Source organism: Numida meleagris, chromosome 5 (genome assembly GCF_002078875.1).
Source record: "Numida meleagris isolate 19003 breed g44 Domestic line chromosome 5, NumMel1.0, whole genome shotgun sequence".
NCBI lineage: Eukaryota > Metazoa > Chordata > Aves > Galliformes > Numididae > Numida > Numida meleagris.
Genome location: NC_034413.1, coordinates 64857793 through 64882372, shown reverse-complemented (window position 1 = coordinate 64882372; position 24580 = coordinate 64857793). Strand labels below are relative to the sequence as shown.

The window sequence follows — 24580 nt, the reverse complement described above, 5'->3', positions numbered from 1 at the left end:
ATATGGGATTTTTTTTTTTTTTTTTTCTGTGGAGGGAGTTTATCTTTGGAATCTCTCAGGACCTTGTTTTGTTACCTTGCTTTTCAGCGTATTTGTAACTGATCTGAAAAGGAAGGAATGCTGAGGTGACAACTGAAAATGATATAAAGTTGCTCAGGATACTAAAGCTGATAGCAAAATGTTGCAGAAGGATGCAGTGATACTATGTGACAAGAAAATAGAGCAGGATATATAATTTAGTGTCGATGCTGCTTTGGATGATAAATGAAAAATTACACAGTGATAACCAATATAACCAAATGGATATTTGAAATCTCTAATCAGGAATGAGATTGACATTATTTTCATAGACTCTTCAAAATATCGACTCAATATTCAAGTGATCAAAAAAAAAAAAAAAGACTGTTGGGAATTGTTGAGAAATAATAAGAAAAGTTCTGTGAAAAAAATGAAACATTCCTATGTCTGTACAGATCCATGGCATGCTGATTTGATTCCCCCAGCAGTTTTCTTTCTCTAGAAGAAAGCCACGGGAAAGGAAGTTAAGAGTGACCAGAGACTTTGAAGTGCATCACATGAGAAGATACTAAGCTGACTAGAAACTAGGGAAGAGGAGAACTTGGGAAAGAGGTGATAGATATTAAATTAAACAAGACAATGAAATCACAAATCACACAAGCATGAATGAAGCAGGATTGTTCATTGTTCAGTATTTTTCACTGCATAAGTAATTTTAAGCAGTGGATTTCAAGCAAACAAAATAGAATTATTCTCCATGCAAAATATGTTACATTGTAGAGTCTGCAGGATTTTCTGGATGCTAAAAATATAAATGACTTCAAAAAAAAAAAAAAGTTGAATAGTTCAAGGATAAGAGATCCTTTAACTGCTGCTAATTAGCTAATGACTTCAAAGAAGCCTGTAACTCTCTGACTGCTAGTAAGCTGGGAAGATAATCCCAGGGAGGAATCATTCCGTTTCTTATGCTGCTCATCGAAGTGTCTCCTTGTGTTCTTTCTTTGAGATACTGAGCAGACGGACCTTCCTTTGGCTCAGTGTGGCTGCTATTACATTCTTATTTGCTGACTCTTCCAGGGAAGTGCTTCTTTGCTGTGGTCTGGCTGCCTCACCTTAGAAGAAATGATCTGAACTGGGCAGAATGCCTTTCACTTACAGTGACATTCAACCTCCTCAAGGTGCAGAATAGCTCGAATTCCCCGAGGCCTAACAACTTGCAGATTTGATGTCTCTTTCATGGATTCCTATACAGTGGCTGGTTTGTTTGGAAGAATGCACTGGAATGACTTCAAAACAATGGTTGTAAAATGTGTTTGAAAATTGTTACCGTGCTGTGTCACAGATTAACTTGATACACTCTCTATTACCAATATGACCCAAATAATTTGCTGCCACTGTACTGCATCTCTTAGAACTGTCTCATGTACTAAATCAGTGCTCACCCTTAGTGCTATGTGTGGTTGCCAACAGTGTAATGGAGAGATGAATTTGGAATACTCAGAGTCTAACTGGATCCTTGCTGCGTTATTTCTAGTGTAACCAATTCTCCAGATCATTACCAAAATGAAACCTTGAAGTTGATTGCTTTTCAGCTTTAAACTAGTGTCTGTATTTCTATTGTTATTTCATACTCAAAGTAAGCATTAGAAGCCAAATTCATTTTCAGTCTGTTTTCATTATTAGGGTACTAAGAGGTTTCAGCATCAGGTCTAGTACTTTAAAAGGTAATTCGTACAGTAAACACCCTATTTACTATACATTTCCAGACATTTTGGCAGACTTCACAGTCTGGATAGTACTGTTGTACATTAAATGTTTTAAAGAGATTTTATTCTTTATAATATTTTATTAATTATTCATTTAAAATTCAGGAAGTATACACAGATTTAAAAGTGTTTCTTAAATTTCGTTCTTAGCTGATTCTAAATGGATTAGCACACAAGAGTGAAGAAAGCACATCATGTAGGCAATTACTGAAATTGGCATCTTCTCTCAAGTATTCAGGTGACATTTCATGCATGGGAACTGTTCAATCTGGGTGTTTAAAAATAGATTTAGTTTACTTTCTATCTTCTTAAAAGGGAACTGTTGTCACTGTTTAGTTAATTAGAAGTTTGAAAGTGGGAGGTGTTTGATTTATAGAAGATGCTAAGCTGGAGTCTGCTTTATGAAGCTTAAAAAGGATTGTTTCTAAAACTTCATAAAAAGGAAACTGCTTTCAACACTCAGAGATAGATGGAACTTCTGTTATTATTAGAGTCAGACTGTGAGATTTAGATCAACAGGTTTCAACATTCTTTTCTTATCAGCCATCCAAAAGGAAGAAATTTTTTTGTAGGATCTCAATTAAATGCAATGTAGCCTTTGCCCAAAATCCTGGAGTTTTTCTAAGCTTTGACAGATTATTTACAGTAGATCCTGTCTGTTAATTATGAAATGGGCAATAAAGTCAGGATTCTTGACTGGAGAACTGCCACATGTGAGAGTTTACTTGTAGAATTTCTTTTAGTTAAGTGACCTTGTATGTACCGTTAATTTTAATTTGAAAGTCTAAAAGGTTGAGAGTCCTGTAGTTGATTAATTCCAGGCTGAGGTTATATTTATATTTTTATTTTGCGTAGTTAATAATGAAAAAATTCAAGTTGGTTAAAGTCTGGGCAGTGCGGATATGCTTGTGTTGTTTGGTGCTAAATGAAACCATTTGTGGAGTTCAGTTTTATATATTACCTTGAGTGACATGTCCTTAGCAGTTATTTAATGTCTTGGCTTGAAAATGTTAGTCTGATATTGGTGAGAATCTTTTAGATGCTTGCATTTCTGCGGAATGCTGATGTTTTTCAAGTTCAAGGTCCCACCAAGTTTGTGCCGCAGAGAATATAGGTGCAGTCTTTTAAGAATTGCAGTAGTCTTGGAGGAATTGTCATCCATTTGGAACGTCAGTGTCACCTTTGCGTGTCATTTGGTTATTGAACAGTTCTGGAAATTGAGAACCTATGAATAGGATTCCCACTATAAAAAGAGAAAAAGCTCCTGTATTTTTACAGTTTTCTGAATGTGATGCTTGACCGTGTAAAGTTTAGCCTAACGTCACTGTTTGCTTAGTGTACTTAGAGTTGAAAAACTACAATGGAGATCCTTAATTGGCTCTTGCAAGAATTTATTAAATTAAAAATGTCTTTGCTACTTATTAGCAGAAATATCACATCTCCTCTGGCCACTGCTTTACAGCTTTCACCTTCTGCTTCCAAATCTTGTTATTTAATCTGTTTTTACTTCACTGAGGCTGAAGCTCTTTTAAAAAAGGACTTTTTTTTTTTTTTCCAGAAATGTAGTAAATGTACTTTATGGAAATGGGTTATGTTCACCTATCTTGATTTACCAGGCAGACTGCTTTCTCTGAGATGCTTTTCTTGAACCAAGAACATTTCCTGCACAACAGCAGCAGCAAAAAAGTGCAAGTCTTACAGAAAAGAAAGAATTCTGTGCAAGGTCTTTTAAAATAATAAGCTACTTAATGTTAAATGCAGCCACTGGACGTGCACTAAGTCATTTGACTTCATGTATATGCCAACCTGAGAGAAGTCCTGCACTGAGGAGCTGGAAAGCATAGGTTCCATTCACTAATGGAAAACAGTGCTTTTTCAGACAATCTGACTGGAACCTGGGAGAGGTTATTATTCAGAAATCCTTCTATAAAAAGAAAAAATAGAAAAATAACAATACATCATAGTATTTCACCTTTCTGACAATGTACAAGTATTGTGAAATTTTTTAAAACTCAAAACTGAATCAGTTTTATTTGTTTTTTTTTTTTTTTTGTTCACAAAAGAGAGTTACTCGTGTATCTCTTATAAAATAAGTAGTATTAGCTGAAAAGGCTTCTGGTGTGGATATTAATCAACACGCAAGAAGTAAGAAAAATTCTTGTTGAAGTAATTAGTTCTGACTTCATCTTACAAGAAAAAGACTCAATATCAAAAAAGTTCCAATTTTCTAACTCTTCTTAAAATCTTTGACTCTGTCTTCTGACTTCATGAAGTCATTCCAGAAACTCGGTTTCCTTCTTTGTTCTGTCTTCAGCCTTCACTTCTGCTGTTGCTCGAAACTGCCACCTTTGGAAGAATTTCTGTATTGTAGATGGCCAATAAATCCTCAGTGGAAGAATTTACAGTGTAGCTTAACTTTCCGATGTAATAACATCCCAGACCATTCAAGACTTTATATATGCGATAAGAAAACACCTGCAATCAGAAAGAAGCTGGGAAAGTGATGCAATGAGCTTTCTGCAGCTTGTCCGCTTTAACGGACATGATTTCAATATGAAAAATATACTAAAAAATGGGCAAATATATATGTTTTTCTATAACTCAAGTATTGTGTGAAATAGAAAATGCAGAAATAGGCTTGTATCTTTTTTTTTTTCCATTTTCTTAGTCTTTACCATTATTACACAAAAATCAACAGTGACAAACAAAATTCAAGAAGATTCTAGTTGTCATGTTACTCTGGTCTTTGACCCATACCAATTCCCATGGATAGGAAGCATTTAGACATACTTGGTTATCCCTGGAGATAGATCCAAATGTTGAGCAGTTCAAGCTTCTGAGTTTTTCAGCATGGCTGAGAGCCTGCAATTTTAATGTATCCTAATCAGTTAGGTCCCTGGCTTCAAATGACTCTCTGCTCTCTGGTTTCCTTAGGCATTCTAGAACATAATTCTCCCAGGTGCAAAGTACCTAAGCATGAGGTGCAAGGAAAGACTGAGTAGCTTCATCCAAAAGAATAGGACTGAATAGCAGCTAGATTTATAGCTGGGATAATATTTCAACACCCGATTTTTAAATATCTTTTATTTGTTACTAGAGAAAGATCACTGGGCTTTTTAATATCCAGTACATCAGAAAAGGTGGGGAAAGATGACTGGAAGCTTTGGGTTATCACCCACTGGCCCTTAGCAGACTCATTATCAAGAGGAAATCATTTCAATCTTAGCAAGCAGGCAAGTGTGTCTGTCTATGAATCACTGTTAATCTACTGTCTGTAATCACATTTTTAGACGTTTAGATTAACTATGTAGTTTAGGAGAGTGGCAAGCGATTTACAACATTCCTGCAGTTTAAGTAAATCTGGCCAAATTATACAAAAGCTTGTGGTTTGAAAATGATGGTTTTTTAAGTCATTAAAAGTTAGGATTATTAGCAAGTGAAAGAGGCAAATATTCCTTCAGGAAAGTTGAAGTTTGAGGAAATGTCATTTGTTTATAAATATTAAAGGGAAATAGTATGAATGAGGTATAAAATACTAGCATGAAAGAAAGATTTTGCATATGCTGGCAATTTGCTGTCAGTCATTGGCTACAAAGTAGTACAGATTGAGATACATCAGTACGTCAGCTCAGGTGGATGAAACATTTACATCAGTAAATCTGATCTTACCCTTGCCTGCTGAAGCTGGGGCAGAAAAGCAAGGATGTAATGAGTAGTGTAGTGGTTACCAAGCCTCTCCTGTCAGCTCAGGCAGGGGTAGCTGGAGACGTCTGTGAAAGGCATAAAGCCAGGCCCACTCCTCTTCCTTTATAAAGAATGTGGAGAGCAACCACTGATCTGGCCCATAGGCTTAATTTCTTCACGATTTTCTGGAAAGCTCTATAATGCTGTTTTGCTGTAAAGGCGCTTAAAACCAGTCTCTTCTGATACCATACACACAACTCTTAGTTGTGTATGTGTCAACATTCCTAGATTTTCATATCCCTGAAAATGTCCCACACATCCCCTTCTAGCAAAGAATGAAAACAGCTGCTAAAACACAGACTGATTTAACAGCAAACTGTAGACAAAAAATTCACTCTTGTAAGTACAGAAGCCTGTGGATGTTTCCCTTTTAGATGGCATTTTTTGTTTTAGAAATACATACATACCACAGAGAACCCAATGATCACCTTATTAAGAACGTTTATTTTATGTTTGCTTTCCTGGAAGTTTTATGAACTGATTTATGTACCTACTTATAGATGTACTCATTTGTATGTACTTACATTCAAGATGTCAGAAATTATTTTTCTTCTCCTATTCTATTACTCACATGTACAGACTTAAAACAGTTATAAATAGAGAAGAACAATCAGGGCATGTCTGTCCCATTACGAATGTGGAATTGCCTTCTCCCACATAGTGCTGATGTTTTGTTTTATCAGTTTTTAAGAATTTTCTGAATTCCTACACTTTATTGAACTCAGCATATCTTATCTAGCAGCTCTATTTTCACGAATTATTTCTATAGTTTTTTTCTCGGCTTCATGTGATTTCATTTGTTCCCATTTACAGAACTCAAAACAATTCATCTGCTGTATTTTTGTCTTCCAAATGCTTTGGGAAATAACATGCTTTAGTATAAATTACAAAGCTAAAAGCCTTCAATAGGCTGCTAATTTGTCCCTGAAAACACACTTGTTTTTAATTTCTCAGTCTATACAATTTACTTTTTTCTAGCTCTACTCTGGATATTCTTTCTTATTTTTCTAATTCTGCTGCTCTTCCTTTCCACTGATTACATCCAAATGCAGCTAGGGTTAACAGCTGATTCTCTTCACAGGAAAAGACGTCAGATTTTGGATAAAAATAAGGTTCCCAAAGAATGGAAATATGAAAACCCATTAATAGAAATGAAATCTGAACTCACAGTCATCTGACTCACATCTCAATTATTTTTGTCGGAGTTGCAGAGAGTTCAGACGTTTTGCTGATCTCTGCGGGACATTAGGCATAATCTACTAGAAATTATGAAGAGTAATTACAAAGTAGACTGGAAACTGTATAAAGTGAGTTTTTCCAAGCTTAGCAGATTGTTGAGCGGTAGAACGCTGGAATCATAGAATAATGGGATTGTAGGTTTTGATTCATTTCAATAATACATTACTGCTACTCTTTCGGACAGTCCTCCTCAGGGGTGCAATTACTGACATGAAAAATACAACTAGGAAACATGAATAAAAGCAATATATCTATATGAAGGATAATTGTCACTAAAGGCTAGCATTCAGAGTTTACTTCAGGACAGCAAATCAATCTGGGCCACAGACACCACGGCAAGTCTGAGTGACTCTTGACATGTGATGCTAAAACTTGTTTTGTCTTTCTCATGAGTCATATGTGAATCTAAAATCATTGGGCTGCTTGTATGAAAACTTAAAGTTTTAAAGTTAATACCATAGGACCCAGCTTTTTCTCTGCGTTTCTGTCTTGATTTTGAAAACCGTTTTACTGCTAATCTTGCATTTTCATCTTGTTCTTTTTTTAGCCAAATTAAATTTTTAGTCTATTAATTGTGACAGTGTCCTGTTGAGTATCAATCATAAGGAAAAAAGAGTCTGTTATACAGAACATAAGAAACTATTTGAAGGATAATAGCATCTTTTACTTCTGGGTATTATTTGGCTGCCAAAGTGGAAAAGAAATGTTGACCTTGTGGGTATCATGGAATAATTGCTTATTACATTAGGCAGACTTGCACTTTCCTTTCAGATACAGTAAAGGCAGAATATCAGGCTTGACGGACCAGGAGTCTGATCTGACATGACAGCTCTTTCTGTTCTGGTACATGTGACCTGTCAGTGTCTATACTGAGAAGATAAGAAATGAAGCTACTAGTGAGTGAAGGCTAAGGCATGTGGAAAGAGATTTCCAAAGGAATAGTTTTCCATTGTCAATATGCGGGGAACAACCATTGTGGAAATGGAGCAATGCGTGCCAACCAGTTATTGGGAACAATTTACCAGAACTATGAGAGTTGGGTTGTTTATTTACTTAACTATATGAAAAGCCCCGCTAAATGAAATAAATATAAGGCAGCTATTTTAGGGAGAAGAAACTTCAACTAAAAGCTGTTTGGGGTTGGAGTAATTCACTGATGAGCTGCAGTTATACAATTGATATCAGTTTTCTGTCCTTCACTGAAAACACTTCTAGAATACAGGAAAAAAAATGACTGGCAGGTCTTAATAGTGTATTTCTTGAGAAAAATGCATTTAGCTGAGCATGGAAACTGCTCACATAGCTACAGCCTAGTGGACGTGGATGTTTATCTCTGCGTGAGAGATGTGATGGGTCTTTGTAAATGGAATATGAGTGCATAAACGTCCATGTAGATGACTTCTCTTTTTGAAGAGCTCAGTTCCATGAGATACTGAATGCTGTAAGGTCCCGTCAGCTCTCAGAACAGAGTTCAGCAAGGACTCCATAGGATTTGCATCGGCTGTACTATAGCATCTGGATAAAAATATATATTTTTGTGTAAGTCTCCCACTTCCAACAAAAGCAAAAGGCTCTGTACCTTTCTTAGGTGCATTATTTCTTTTTTTCACTACCTGATAGTGTGGAGTCAATTCCAGTTCCAGCATTTCAAACTAAGAAAATCGAACAAACAAACAAAAAAAAAGCACATCACTGTTATACCTGATTTTACTTTTGAAGTTATCAGTTTTAACTGTAACAGAGCAGAATTAATCTCGCATCAGGTATTGCATCTGATACCACATTCCCTAAGGACTTGCAACTTGCGCTATTTCCCTGATTTGAGGGAAAACTGGAGTCTCTAGCAACAGGAATAAATGCCTGAAAAAAACATTGCAAATACAAAGACTAATGAAAAGTGATTCTTATTTAGCACTTTAGTGTTACTCACTTTTCAGAAAGACAAAAACGTTCTAATCTATCACAAGAGGTTTCCACCAGATAGCCCCTGTTGGTCTGACAGTTCATCATTTTCTTTTGTGCTTTAGTTGCTTCAGTCAAATAGTTCACACTTCGTCCTGTCATGTCCAACCACAGCTTCATTGACTTCATAAACAGAACATGCAATTGCCTGTTCTGGGAAAGCTTATGTGCCAGAAATAATGTTTAAGAAGGAGGTTTTGATTTCAACTTGTTCTGGCAGGTATTTGGCATGATTAAGAAAAAAGAAAAATAGCTCTATTCTGACATAAGGAATATTATGATTTTCCTTACAAGCGTGTACATTTAAAATTATACTAAATGAGCCAGTTCTACAATATTTATTTTAAAGTGAATGTTTTTACAAATTATAAATGATGTAGGTGTTTGAATAGATACTATCAAGGAATCTGACCTGATTGCTTTTATTCTTTCTAGGTTTTTACATAAAGTCTTTTCATATGTTATTGGATCTCTTTATTAATCTTTTTTATCACTTTACCTCAATATAGTAAAACCACTGTTAAAGAAGTAAATGTTCATAGTATATTTCTGCTTGGATTTGGGATAACAGGATTGCTTGTATGGGGCTGAATACTGATGTAGCTTGGATTCTAGAATAATGGAATGTAATGCTTACATCTTGACCTGCAGCTATGTATGTGACCTTTGTTAAATCAGTTTGACCCTGGCCCAGCAGAAAGCATACGTATTTGTGCAATGAGAAACTAATATTCACGTACTTGAAGTCCTGTCTTTTCGGTGTCCTGCTCACACGGGTGTTACCTGCATGATACCTTTGTTCCTGTCTTCCTCTTACCTTAGTTTTTCATGGGTTAGACAGTGAAAGCCAGAAGATCTTTTAATGTTTATAAACTATCAAACACAGCAGAGTTCCTTGTCTCTGTTGGCTTCAAGGAAGTGCTATTACACATCCTGCTCATTGTACTGCCATTGACCTTAATGTGAATGCTTGCATGAATAATTGAGCTTTTTATGTGTATTCACATAGGAAAATGATACTGCCCTGGGAAAAATGAATGGGTCCTCCTTTCTTTCTGCATACACCTTCTTCACTGTGGTAGGTTTGTTCCCTCAGTGTAGCTTTTTCTTCCCTGACTTCAGCATCAAAGAGCTTCTTTTTTGTTGTTGACTTTAACTTTTTTTTCCCAGGTACCTGATGCAACCAATGAAAATAGAAGTCAAATAATGACATGTAGAATTCTATTAGAAGCCTCAGGAAACAATACCTTGAGCTGTCCATTGGCTTAAACAACTGTATAAATCACTTGCCAAAAGGCATCTAATTAACTGCTTTAAATGTGAAATCATCTACAGCAGTAGGGTCTTGTGTTCCTGCTTTGTTTGCTCAACAAATACGTTGATTTAGTTCTTTTTTGTGTTAAGGTTGTATGTGCAGTTCAGACCATCATACACCTCAAGATATCAGTTATTAAGGAATGAGTGAATATGTTGTTTGAATATATACCATAAATTTTTATGGACATATATGCTATGAAGTTTTTTTTTTTTAAGTGCAAGAAAAGAGAAAAATCAAGCAGTGCTACCCTGTTTCCAGCCCTGTTAAGAAGAGAGGTGGTCCAAACTCTCATTGAAGTGTTGACAATTCACGTTTTGTTTATGGTTTCAATTTTTTAAAGTACTCTTACAAAAAGCCTCCCTTTTTTATGCTGTCTACTGTGCCTAAACATCTGTATGTATAGTATACCTTTACAGGATATTAGAAACTCTCTACTCAATTGCTATATTTACAAAAAGAGCTTAGTGATGGTATTTGCTGGGCCAGAATTACTCTGTTTTCCTGCAGTTCTCTATTTGAGGCAGGATGTGTGGTTACCAAGGAGAAAGGAAGTAGCTTCCAGGAAACAGTCACAGCTTCAAAGAAATCTGCAGTGCTGAGAAGAGCAGACCTAAACTCTGCTTTCTTCTCGATACAGATGGAGAATTCTCATCTTACAGTCATTTTCAGCAATCCTCTTAACGTGAAGAAAACTGGCATTTTTGTGGTTTGGGTTCTGGCACTATCTTATGAGAAAAGCAGTATTACCATATAATAAGAAAAGTGTATGAACACCATTGTTGCAGACCTGGAAGAAGCTTGAGAAAAAGCATGTTAGCTTAATATAAACTTACCTGTTAGATAATTTTAAAATTGGTATTAATGCAGGAATTATAAACATACTTGGGAAGTGGCCTAGAGGACCACAATTATTATTACTGGAAGGTTATGCTCTGGAGAAGGAATAATAACAAGAACTCCTCAGTTGAGATGTTAACAGATTTTGTTTCATATTCTTGCTAATAAGTAAATGGTAAAACGATGCCCCAAAGATAGAAGAGACTGCACTCCACAAAGGGACTTATGAATGTATGAGAAGAACTACTGTAAAAACTTGTAAAAACTGTCAATTCAGTAATATAGAACACAATATCTGTATCAGATAAAACACTGTCTGCTATAAACTGGGAGATTACCTGTTCAAAATGACAGTAACAGGGAACACTCAAATACTATTAACAAAATGACAGAGCTGATTGTGTGAAGCAGCCATGAAAAGAAATATCTTTGAGTTGGGTGGGAAGGAATGGGGATTCATGGATTTGTCCTACAAGATCTAGATACTGTATACTATTCTCTCTGTGTACAATCACTCTTGTTTAAGAAAGGTGAATTAACACTGGAATATAAGCCAGAAAAAACTACAAAGACAAGCAGTCTAGGATGAAGTCTTTTTATCCGAAGAAGGAAGGAATAGTGTAACTTTGTTTAGCCTAGCAAAGCAGAGTCGTAGAGGTAATAAAGTTAATACAGATGTATCTGTTGAAAAATAGCAGGGAGGGAAAACAACCCTCTTTCCCCTCCAAAGAAAAAATTTGTTGTGAGAATAAATTCAGTCACAGTTATTATCTTTAGGCAGGTGATCAGAAACATCTAAATGTTAGAGATTTGAGGTTCTGCCATGTTCTTCTAGGAAAAATAACAAGAGTAAAATTCCTTTCTCCACTGCTGGTTTTGGGAATGTTCTTTAATCAGGCCATGAGTGTGACATAGCTGGCTGAAATGGGGAATGAATTCATTAATTTGGGAAGTCCATTCAATAGCATCTTCTGATGACCAGAAGCAGGTATGCACACTAGCAGCTGTAAGGAAGGTATTTATACTGTCTCACAGAACGCTGTCACGCTGTCAACATTTTATCTGCAATGAAACCACTCACCACTCAGAAGTCTTAGAAACGGCAGTCTCAATGTTCAATTTTCCACTGCTGGGAATTGTGCCCTACGGAACCTTTTAGCCTAAACAGTGAGTTTAAATACTATGTCACTTCTCATTTTTCCTTTTTTATTTTTTCTGGCCATTTTGACGTATTCACTCTAAGAGTCAGAGATGCACAATGGGAGATGTGAAGTCTGTATTACCAAAAAGTTAACTGCAGCTTTTCCATTTAGTATTGTAGTGACGGTTTTCCTTGGAAGTCTACCTTAAAAAGCACAAGATAAATGCACTGTACCCAAAGAACTTTTTTATGTAGAAGTCTCTTCCCTGCAGCATCACTACTTAGTAATGTTCCAAAAGAAACATACATATAGAGGCATTAACCAAAAAATACTTAAAACTCCAAGGTGACTAAATACAAATACTCTTGGATTACTGTCTTACATCTGTTTACTTAGTTCAGTTCTTTTTGCTTCATGCCTTTAAGACATATTTGGCATGAGAAGCAGGGTTCCAGAACTGATAGCATGTCTGGACTAAGGTCTTAGTCAAGTGGCACTTTGAATATCTTTAGAAATTATCCTCAGTTACATAGAGGAATCAGGGAAAGCTTCGAATTGACTAGGCAAACAAATGATGTTTGTTGTCTCACTTCTTTCTGCTCACTATTAAAACTAGCTAGGCAAATTTTAATGGAAATGTTTTTTATTAAGATGCTTGTAAAAGTTTTCATGAATTTATGTCTGAGGAATATAGAAGGTGTCTTTACAGGTCCTTGTCATAAGAATCTGCAGTTCTTCATTTGCTGTTTTTCTCTGTCAGGCTATCACGTATGATGAGAGCAAATTCTTTTACTCTTTATTTAAGTTGGACTTGTGGGTGCTAGCGACTTGTCACCCACTGGGGTAACTTCCTCATTAGGTTAAGTTGCTAATGGCAACTTTGCTTGAGTCATGAGAGAGGTTTTCCTAATATATGTATTTTTAATAACTAGTTTAGTTTAAGAAAGTGGTGTACTTTTGCAAGGGATAAATGAATGGTTATGTAGACAGGTGAAGTTATTTAAGAACAAGATTTATTGTAAAGTAAGAAAATATAAACGGTGGCTGTAGTCATGAAACACAGTGCTAAACAGACAGAAAAATTGACTTGTAAACAGGTCTTTGTGAGGTCACAACTCAAGTTACATATATTATTTATATCGTAATAAAGCCTGGAATCTCCATTTGGAGATAAATATTTCATTGGGCTAAGCTCTGCACAGATTCTATTTCTCATTCACCTTTTAATCTAATGAGAAAATGTATGCAACAAAGAAACAATGGAATTTCATGATAACAATGAGGAAATTGAAATCATAGCTTAAGGTTTCTGAAGACAATATGGTAGCATTGAAATTTTAATTTCTATACTTCAGGATGTCTCATGTCCTGTTGGTAACGTATCTTTATTTTACAGGAACTTAACAAAATGTATATCAAGGGATGGGCAGGTGCAAACTTGGTGGGAGTTTTCAAATAGATTATCTGCAGAATTCCTATTCCTTTCAGGTTGGGTTTGTTAGACAATCAAAGTTCCCATGTGTCGGCTTTGTTTTCATTCAACATTTCGCACTCACTTAGATGAGTTTTCTCTCTTTTTGAATCTTTCTTATATCTGAGAGCAGGTAATATGGAGAGATGTGCAGTAGCCCTGTGTAGTCTGAATCACTTGCTCATGTCGTGATCTCTTGACTTGAGTGGCTAAAATCTGCCACTGACATAATCTGGCAGCCAAATAATTTAATTCCTGTTATTCATTTTGTGTCCTGCTGGATCTTAAAAGCACAGGGAAAATAAGAATGAAAGGAGATAAAAGCTCTCATGTCAGTTCTAGTTGGTTGTTTTTATTCCTTTCAGCTGCTGCTCTAAGTACCTTATTATTCAGCCTACACAGCAGGGACTTGTAATTTAGGGTGCACAACAACGGAAGATTGATAATCTACAAGAAGCACAGGGCATCACCAAGTGCATATTCTATCTGTATTGATTAATATAGGAAAAAAATTTACAAAGAAGTAGAATACCATTCACTTTCTGTTTCTTTTAGTGAACTTGGGGCATAACTTGAACTTGTCAAGCCTACTAAAACACAGTAATCTGCCTAATCTGTAGGCAAATATGTAAGTTGCTGAAATATTTCTGAGCAAACAAGACTACAGTTCTGCTGTCCTGTTAGTAGTACTGGTGGCTTGGGAAGGGTAGGTTCAGTTCATAGTACAGTTTGGTATTAAGGCATTCCTTCTATTGATGGCTTAGAAGGCAGAGATTACTTGGGCAGGAAAATGAGCTCTTCCCTTAACTGCTGCACTTAGTGTTTCTCTGGGGCACTTATTACACTGGAAATTACAAGCCATAATCCAGGAAATACAAGGATATAAATAAATCCCCAGATAAAAGTTTTGCTGCTATTGTCTGCAAATCACGCTATTATCCATAAATGGAGGCAGCAGATGGAGGATGCATGGCTGAAATGCTTTGTTTTAATGCCATTGATGCCTATTTTTTTTCCAAATCCTTGTAGTGATATTTTCAAGGAGCTACTATGAACGTGTCAGCAATTACCAGATATGCCTGGATTTGACCAGAGTGGGAAGTGATGTTAAACACTGATCACCTGACTATCAAGTATTTGACCATTTGAGACCATGACGATAAAAAAATATTTTTTTTTTCCTAAAGAAGGACACGAGTGTAGTTAATACAAGAGCATGACATTAATTACTCAAATGGCAATAGCACCTCTCTAAATTCCCACTTAAAGAGCTCTTGCTTCAGTTTACATGGCTACGTATTTAACTAGCTACTGTTAATCAGATAAGTTATTTTGTGATTTTTCACTGTTTGTTTTTTTTTTTTGAAGAAGAAGAAGAGGCATAACCACATGCCTCCAAAAAGTTTATTTTGTTGTGCTGATGACTCACATGATACTGCAATTTTTTTGACTTATCAAAGCATCTGTGGCCTCAGCACCTGTGGGCTGTCACTGACTGGTGTCATGAAATATACAGGGGTGATAACATCGGACCGTTTCTTGTTGTTTCTAATTTGGAAACAGAGCTCATGTGTACTTGCACATGTCCTGTAACATTTATACCTTCTCACAACTATGGAAGTTGTTTTCAGCTATATCAGACATGCTGGTTCATGTAGGATTGGCGTAAAGCCTTTTGAATACAATCTTTTGCAACTATTTCCAGTTTGTTTGTTTTTCCTTGTAACAACAAAAAACAGAGTGAACAATTCAAAAGTGCTCTCAATGTAGCAAGACCATCTGTTGTCTACAGAAACTACCTTAGTAAGAGCGATGTTTTTTCTGTTATGTCTCCTGAAACTAGCAAATGCTTAAATTTATTTTTTTCTTTTCATCTTATTTATTTACTTATTTAAAATCTCAAGTGAATTCTAGTACCTCTATTTTCATTTTGAATACATGTAAAAGGTCACTTCCAAGAGTCATTATAGCTGTGTCTAGAAAAGGACATAGAGGCTGGAGAAGTGGGCTGTGGGGATGGGGAGGGAAGAACAAAATTAGTGCCACTACTCTGGTTTGTAAAAATCTCTAGTCTCTATTTTTTATTTGCCTCACTTCTGGTAAATGTCACTGCACAGACACTGAGAAGACAGAATGCATAATACTTTATTCTGAGTTAATGGGCTGGTGGAATCTGAAACTGTGCATCATAATTAAGGAAAATATTTTTCTTTTCAGAAGCATCAATTACAACTCAGTCACACCTCAAAAAAGGAGGAAGATAAATTGACTGAATTTATGAGAAGTTTCTCTATGCAACTACCAAGAGCAGGAAATGAACAGAAAAAGAATACAACCTCCATTTGCAAAACTGTGTCTTGGTTTACCTTCTGGATCACAATGACTGTAGCTCCATATAGAATTGATTTCTCCAGTACATTTGAAAAGGAAACCCTGGAGAGCAGGTACATGTTTTTTGGGCTCCATGTCACAGAACACCGTTGATAAGAGACTTGGGAAAAGTTTTAGACATCCTGTCATCCTGAAGGCAATGAAATATCAGTGAGGATCGAGCAGTAGAAACTGTGGCTTGAGAGGAAAAAGAATCTTCAATTCAAAGCCCTAGGATGTCTTTGCCATTAAAATTCAGCACGCTTTCAGAAAACAGACTGTAGGAGGAATCAAATACAGTTTTATGACTATATAAATTTTACCAGTCTCTTTTAAGATCTCCATTATTATTCACTTTTCAAAGACAGTCTATGGAATTACAGACTATCAAAGGAGCCATCTGGAAAAAAGTAAGCTTTGAGATCCAATTACTAGAAAGCATTAGTACAAAATGCTTTTATCAGTTAACTTATAGAAACTCCAAATCAGGAATTGATTCAGCGAGGATCAGAATATCTTCACCACAACATTTGCTGATGATAAATCACCTGTCAGAAGTCCTTGGGGAACACCTTTGTACCTAAAATTAGTACGCACATCCAAGTACAAAGATGCCTGTGGCTCGACTTGGCAGAAAACTGTGTACTTGTAACATTACATCTTCTGAATAAGTCGGGGTAAGTAATACCTGGCTGTACACCTTGGAGTTCCAGGTAGTCTCTGAATAATATCTTGTACTATACACAGCACCAGATGTCTCTTAATGAACTGTGTGGTATCTTTCTCCCTTTTTTGGGGAGTGGAAGGGCAAAATTCTGCTTGAGGAATTAATACAGGATAAGATTTACTTTGAGTTTATAATCATTTTATTTTTGTATACAGGCTTCGCCGCAATGCTTAGTTTCCACAGAAAATTTATTTCTTTTCCACTTCAGTCTCTGCTTAGTTGCCCCTTGCTGTAGAAGCGTTTATGTCTAAGAAGCAGGGAATGGTCAGTTCTGTGAGCAGTTCTTGTCGTGGGTGGACTTATTTAAAGGAATGCTTGCCTTCTCTAAGGGTACCTGGAGTCTGAAATCAACTAATCTCCCCTACAGTATCCAAAGCTTGATCCTTCTGACTAATGGTGATCAAGGTGATCAATCCTTAGCTCTCATGCATGTCACCCTGATCTCTGAAGTTGGTATTGTAAGTCAACCAAATGTCACTTTTAGAAGAAAGTTCTTAAAAGTAAGAGGAGTGAAGTAAGAGTATGTATGAGTGAGGTTGTATGTATTCTGGGGAATAGAATCAAAGAAATTAAGTGATATCTGCTCCCCTGTAATGACAAGCAAATTGTGTGTGATTCAGGAGGTACTTTCCAGTCCTTTCCATATTCATAACTTGGATGGCAGCTGTTTATTATTATTATCTTCTATAAATACAAATTTTGGCATAAGACTGCATACTTTTTTAACACTGACACATTAACAACAATCATAATAGCAGCTCAGCCAGAGGTATGTAGCAGTTTCTGTTGCAGACAGCATAGGCAGTTTTCTGTAGTGACTGACAAAAGAATTAACTGAAGCAAGAAAAGTTAGGCTGTGAAGAAAGAATATATGAATTAGGATTTTTGATCCAGTTCTACTGTATGTCTACAAGCTAGTAACAATCCCTTTGGTAGTGTGTACCAGTGGGGCATGGAGGGAAGGAACAGGCTGAGGTTGGCCCCGGTATGTACTGTCTGTAAAGCCATACAGCACTAATTGTTGGGAGTGGGCTGTGAGCTCCCCTGGAAGCAGAGCTAAGGCCCTTGGAATGCTCCTAGGTGAGCGTGACTCAACTTGTGGCCAGTGTGAGGCTTTCATCTAACATACCACTGCTTCCCTGGAGGAGACAGGGAGCAGCTGTTCCAGGGCTGAAGGTAGCCCACATGGCTGAATCAGCCATCCTGTGCCTGCCACAGAGATGGGCAGTAGTGTCTGCTGGTGCTTCTAAAGGCTGTTGAGTGCCAGACTTCACACCATGGCAGAAGAAGGAGGGTTCACTTGGCATTTGCTGCCAGGAGGGTAGGGGAGGTATGATGGATTGAGGGTGGGAGTGGATTTGGTGGGGCTCAGACAGGCACGTCTGTGGCTAAGGTGGTAAGAGAAGAGTCATCCTTCCCAAAGCCTGAGTTGGGCCACACTAGCTTTGAAGGGTAAACTCCCCTCTGCAGTATCCTGCCAAGTGTGCCTGAGGGGACGCTGTCATTTCCTCTTCTCACATCACATGGGCCTGCAGGACCAACAATCCATACTGGTAAGCTCCAGGAGGTAAGTCTTGAAAGAACTTTGACTTCACATGGCCATTGGTTAAGTAAAGGCCATGGACTCAGCCCTCATGTGCTCAATCTTCATGAAAACAGTGGGAGAAAAAAGATTTGACTCTGCTTTTTACTTTCCTACAATGTGGCTGGGCTGGGAGAATCAGCTGCTAGAATGGCTTCTAGAAGGAAGAATCTACATGTCATTCAGAGATCTCTTCCTTGGCTTCTGAGATTCCTATTTTTTGTTTTTCTGCTTTGCTTTATTTGTAATTGCTAAATGCTAGACTGTAAGAGGAGGCTGCTACACTAAGACCTGAATTTGGATGATTCATTGTGGATTTAACAAGTTCTTATGGAAGCCGTGCATCTCCTGAAGCTATAGACTGCGGTAGATAGTAAGAGTTGTTAATTAAAAATATGAATCCAAGACACAAATATTTCTCTTCTTCCATTTACAATCCTCACTGGAAAACTAAAAATACTAATAAAAGAGAAGATATTATTGTTTTCCACTTACCAGCAGGACAAAATAATTTACCTCTTTTTTTGTTTGTTTTAATGTTAGGCTCTGATTTGATGCAATTATTTAGATTTTATGTTTATTAATATTCTCCAGATATTTCTAAGCCTTTCAGCAAAGGGTTTGGCTGCAGTTAATTTTCAATAAGGGCTCTGAATGTTACAAACAACAAGCTCAGGTGGCGATCACATGAAAAATACAAAGCCCACCATCTATTAAGTTCATGTAGTTTCATGTATGTGATCAGCTCTAACCCTTTGCTGTATGCTTATATCTGCTCAGAGAATCTGTATGTACACAGATTGTGTGATGTTAATCTTATCACCTTTCATGAGAGCAGGGCTGAACCCACAATGATGTGCTCTGCTTCTTGTAGCAACTTCAATCCTTTTTAAAGGGTAATGTGAAAAATTTGAAAGGCTTGGTCTTCAGACAGAGAAAGGAAGAAATTAAAAAGATCTTTTGTTTCTTTCCTCTTTCCCTCTCTTCTGTCTGCTTTCAAGGATTCACATTCAGATTGGAACAATAAATGATAACTCCTTTCTGCCTTCAGATTACTCTGCCCCTAGACAGTGGCAACTCACAAAAGCCCGAGGAAATAGTGCTTGCATTAAGGTGTACTGTGAATTTTGCTGTGTATTTTTATCTAAACCAAATTTATTGTAGTTGTTTTTTTCCAAACCAGAATGTTTAAATCCGTCTGTATAATTCATACCACTAACAAAGCAGACAAGTGATTACTCCTACCTTATTAAATAATTTAGAAATCATTCTATTAACTTTAAACAGTAACAGTGCCTTCTGCACACAACAAAATCTCTTTAAATTGCCTTTGGGAATATTTCTTAAAAGTTCAGCTGTGTTAGCCGTTCTGAACCAAAAAACTCCCTCTTTTACTTGTAAAGAGTTTTCATGTAGAGTAACACTGGAAGCTTCTTGTAATGTATGCCAAGGTTGTGTATATAGCAAAGACAGGAAAGAATTACTGTTTCCTTAACAGAAATTAAACCTTGCGTCTATGTCAAAAACCTATTTTAGATTATGTAGACAATATATATTTTTTACATAATAAAGATACACATAACCATGCCACATTATAGAATAATGTTCAAATATAGTAATTTATCCCATATATTCAAAAGGAAAGCTTCATGTGATGATTTGTATAGAATTAATACAGCTTTTTAGGTCTCGGTCACCAAGGAATTAACTGTAATCATGTGAACTGTCTCTGTAACATTTATATGGCCAACAGGCTTAAGTGTTATACAGAATAATTTCATAGTATTCATTTTCATATGCTTTGACACCACAAGTAATGCATACTTAAGGGTTGTTTATCTTTTCTCCTACTTAGTACTTACGCCATTCACTGGCACAATGTCAGTGAAACCTAAATTTTCCAAGATTGTTAACTCTAAGGCAAACTTGCCAGCTAAACTACTTCATGCTTGGCAACCCCGAGAATCTGAGCAGGGCAGTTTTTCCAGACATCTCTGGATTTGCATTGAGAAGCTTGAGAGCCCAGTTCTAAGTAGCCAGTAATGTAATGCTACTGGCAGCAGACAGCATATTTCATGTGTGTTTCAAAATGTATTTTTATATTATTTCTTAAACAAAATTACTGTCAAATATCCGTCCTTGAAAATTCTTGTATTTGGTCCCAGTGGACTGAAATCTTGCTTCAGAAAACAAACTCAGCCAAAGACTTTGCATGTAACAGAATCATTCTTTTTCAATCTGCTCTGTTTTCTGCTTTGGAAGGAAATACAGCTGTGCTGCTTAAGTCTAAAATCTCCCATTACTAAATCAATTGCATCATCCACATTAGACATATATTTATTTCTTCAGATATTTAATTAAGTGGTTATGAATTCTTTTTCAATATCTTCAGCTTGAAATGCTTACATTTCAATAATCTGTTTGATTTAGTACCAGGGCACTAAATGCATCACTGACCTCATGAAAGCAGTCCCCTATGATCCCTCTGCATAAAATCTGTAGCTTTCTCCTGTGGACAGTTCTGTGTTTCTTCTCCACCCTCCACTCCACTTCATATTTGGGATCCAATACTGTCAGCCTACTTTTTTTTCCTAACTCGTGTATCATTAGTAATTCTACTGAAAATACATAAAGCAAAATAGAATGTAGCTTGCTGTTCTAGCCCTGGAGGGGCTGACACAGGTTACTGGCAAAAAGGCAGGGTTCTTGTCTTAAAGCTAACTGCTCACAGTGACATGTAGTTCAAAAGAACAAGTGATTTAGTCTGCCAGTTTCCTCAGCTGTCAGAGTCAGACTTCCTACGCAATCTGTGGTGAGAAATAGTCCTGACATCAAAACTAGGCGAGCCAACCATGCTGCTCAAATTAGGCACTCCAATCTTATAGCTGAGCTCTCTCTTTATGAAGTAGATACAAATGTACGACTTGTAGATTTTATTTGTATTTTGGAGTCTGTATCACTTAATGCCTACGAACTGTGAAGACACAACCTGCTGAAAGGCTTGTAGTTCAGATTGTTTGTGAAGTATTCTAAACTCTAGTATTCAACCCTTTTTCTTTTTATATATAATACAGAGAGAAGAACCAAGAAACGCTGTAAGAGTTGTCATTTTTTTTTTTCAAGTTCTGGTATCAGTCCTGAAGTCCATATGCAGGCAGACTTCTAGTAGTTTCTGTTCATAGGCTAGAATTCAATTTCACTGAAGATAAAATGCTCCTCTGATACAAATTTAATTATTTTTCAGACATAACGTCACCTTTCCCACTGTTCTGCTCAGTACAGCTATTGCAAGCTCACGTGACTTTTAATGGTATTTTGAAGTGAGCTAGGAAAGAGCATAGAAAAAATGTACATTACAATTTAAAGTAATGTAAAAGTAATTACTGTTCACATCATTAAAAGTTATATTTGAATTTATATAGAGAATGAAAATCTCTTATCATGGAAATAGACTGTGGGTTTTGTAACATCATGAGACTTAGCTAAAATACAATCATGGTGCAAGAATCACCTAATTTTGAGGTTTTTTTAAATAGTAAAATAGATAGCTAGATCCAGAAATGGAGTCCCTAGTTACTCTTTTCTGTGTTAATATATGTCTGGAAGAAATCCCAATCTTCTTGAGACCAGTGGGAGTTTCACTGTTGGTTGCAGTGAGGGTGTGGATTTGCCCCTGCTTCTTGCTGCTGAAAAAGGAATATCAGTGGCAGCGAGTCCAGAGGTTGGAGCTGCCTGACAGCAGCTGCTGGAGGATTTTTGCAAGCTTTGAGTAGCTGGATGAGAGCACTCAGCAAAGAGGAAGGACTGGCAGAGAAGCCAGCATCTGTTATGTTCTGTGGACGGATGCATGAGATGGGATGGAGAAACAAGTGCATTTTTATCAGAAATGAGCCTCTTTGTAGGTGGGAGCGTAGAAAGAACAGGTTTGTGAGGAAGAATAAACAGTAATTCATGGCCTCTACAGAAAGGGGACAAGTTAAAGTGTGGAGAGTGTGGTACAGGAAGGCATATTATAAATTCAGTAGAAGGAAAAAAAAAAAGGCAGAAAAGCAGGTTCATTGCTAACTAGGCGGTAGTAAATGTTCTGTGGGGACTAGAGCTATGGAAGATGGAATTTCTCTGTGTTATAGATTTATACTAGCAATCCATCAAAGATTGTTTCATATGAAAAAGAAGTCAAGGCCTGGTTTTATTTTTTATTTTTAATCAGAAAAAAATTCCACCGAACCAGCCAACATCACTGCAACTGGAAACCAAAACCACAAGAAACTTCCTTCTTGCCTTATTAGAATGAATAAAAACCGACAAATTACTGCCTCCTCTCATTGGACTAGATACACATTAAAAAAAAAAAAATCCATGTTATTATATAGGGAATAGCATGGGAGTCCCATTCAGAATCAAGATAGAAACTAAAATTTCTGGCCAGCAATTCCGAGTAAAATACAGTAGATAGAACTGTAAGCATGATAGCAACAAAGTTGTGTTTTCTGATTGTGTGTGTGTGTGTGTGTGTGTGTGTAAGGGTGTTATCCAGAATGTTCCCTCAAGGAGGGGAAAAAAAACAAAAAAGAAATGCTTTAGCTTCTCCCGGTGGGCATATGACACAAATGACTGCATTTCTGGTTCTCACAAGTGCTCTTGCTGGGAGACTGTTGACTCATTTTAAGTGATCCAATTCCAAGAGTGGCTGTTATTGGGCTTAGAAAGAAGGCAGGAGGGCCAGTGTGAAACTGCTCTAAGTGTAGAGTGAAACTCACACGTTTGGCAAAACACTGTTGACTGATTGTTTGGTTTCCCACTAACATTCAGTACAGAGAATGCTGAAATTTCAGCAAGTGTAAGATCTGCAGTTGGTGCCTGCAACATTTGATGCCCAAACTTGTTAATGCTTCTCTCATACCAGAATTTATTTACCGTTTTGACTAAGGTTTCGAGATGTCCTGGCACTCGACATGAAGCACGCACTGCTGTGGCTGAGAGCTCCTGTGTGGTGTGGGTCACGTTTACTGACGGTTATTTTTTCCCTCTGTTTATTTGATACATTATACAGTGACATCTAGTGACGAGTTGAGTTAAATGCATGCGTGTACTTCAGGCCTCATTTCAGTCATTCAGTTTAGCTTTGCATTACCACCGTTGTAGTTTCCCCATTTCTGGACTCTCAGTGCCTTCTTCCTTCCCTCACTGCCCTCACCTTGGATGTTGCAGATTGGTGAAGAGCTACTCCAGGAGATGCATGGCCCACTCCTGCCCTCATCTTGCCTTATGCTTAGGAATGCTTTTCTGTCAGCCTGGTCACCACAGCAAGCTGTTAGTGCGCAGCAGGGATGGAGCAGCATGTCCTCTGTGGCCTACTTTATATTGCTTTGCCATTTGTGAGATGAAGTAAACTGTATGAATTCATCCCAATGTGAAAATGAATTTATTTTTCATATCAAGATTTTAGTCTGTTTGTCCTTTTTGTTTGTTATTGTTGTCATGGTTTTATGGTTTTTGTTATAGGTATTCCACATCATAACATCATGTAGTGCACTGAGAGTTAAACAGTTAATGCTCCAGTTCTGTGGGTCATCGATAGAAGAGAAGAAGAACTACGTACCCCAGAGGACTTTGCATTGTTCTTTCTGTTTTCCATTCAGAGGGAAAGATAAAACTGTTTGCATATCATGAGACATTCTCTCTCTTCCCCTTCTGCTCGTATCGGCAGCGTCTCACCTTCAGCATTAGAGTAAGGCCCTCAGTTTTTTGGACACTCTCATTTTATTTGATTGATTAGCTTAAATTGTAATTATATTGTATTCTATTGTGTTATTTTGCATTCCGATATCTTATTTAGTAAATTAGTTTGTTTCTCCTCAGATCATTGCCGCTGTTTTGTTTTTAGGCCCATCTCCCTACCCTTTCTCTTTTTCCTTTTTTCCCTTTCCTGGGGCGTGGGTCTGTGGGTTCCCCTGCCCCATAAGTCACGGAACCGGGCCAAACCAGCCCGTAAACCATTGGCAATTGTTTATTGCACTTTAACAGGGATAGGGCTGAAACATAGCAACTTGGCATGCATTTTGACTGCTTTCTAGAAATAAATAAACAAATGTGTTACTCATGAGCAGCCCTGGAGGTAATTGGATTGGCAGCACATTGGTTTTTTTTTTTACCATGAACCATACATCTATAGCTCTTAAAAATTTATTTACTGGCATCTACATGTAAAAGGAGCCAGACAGAAATAGAATGCATTTTCATAAATGCAGCCTATTATGTTGTTGAAATTCTGCCCTTTTCTGTGACTGTGTCCCAAAGAGTTGTGCAGTACTTTTTGCATGAAGGCTTATTCTAAATAATTGGTATTGCTTGCCTAGTGTTACCTGAAGCCTTAGTACCACACATCTTCTTGGATGATGATT

The 24580-nt window shown here is 37.0% G+C and overlaps 1 protein-coding gene across 4 annotated transcripts in view; it reads left to right on the top strand.

Moving 5' to 3' along the window:
• Positions 1-24580, top strand: part of NCKAP5 (NCK associated protein 5) — a 454740-nt gene that overhangs the window by 5843 nt on the left and 424317 nt on the right. For all 4 annotated transcript variants that reach the window (XM_021397921.1, XM_021397919.1, XM_021397920.1 and 1 more), the window contains one exon: positions 15715-16544. The gene's annotated coding sequence lies outside the window, so the exon portion shown is untranslated. The remainder of the gene's footprint in view (positions 1-15714; positions 16545-24580) is intronic.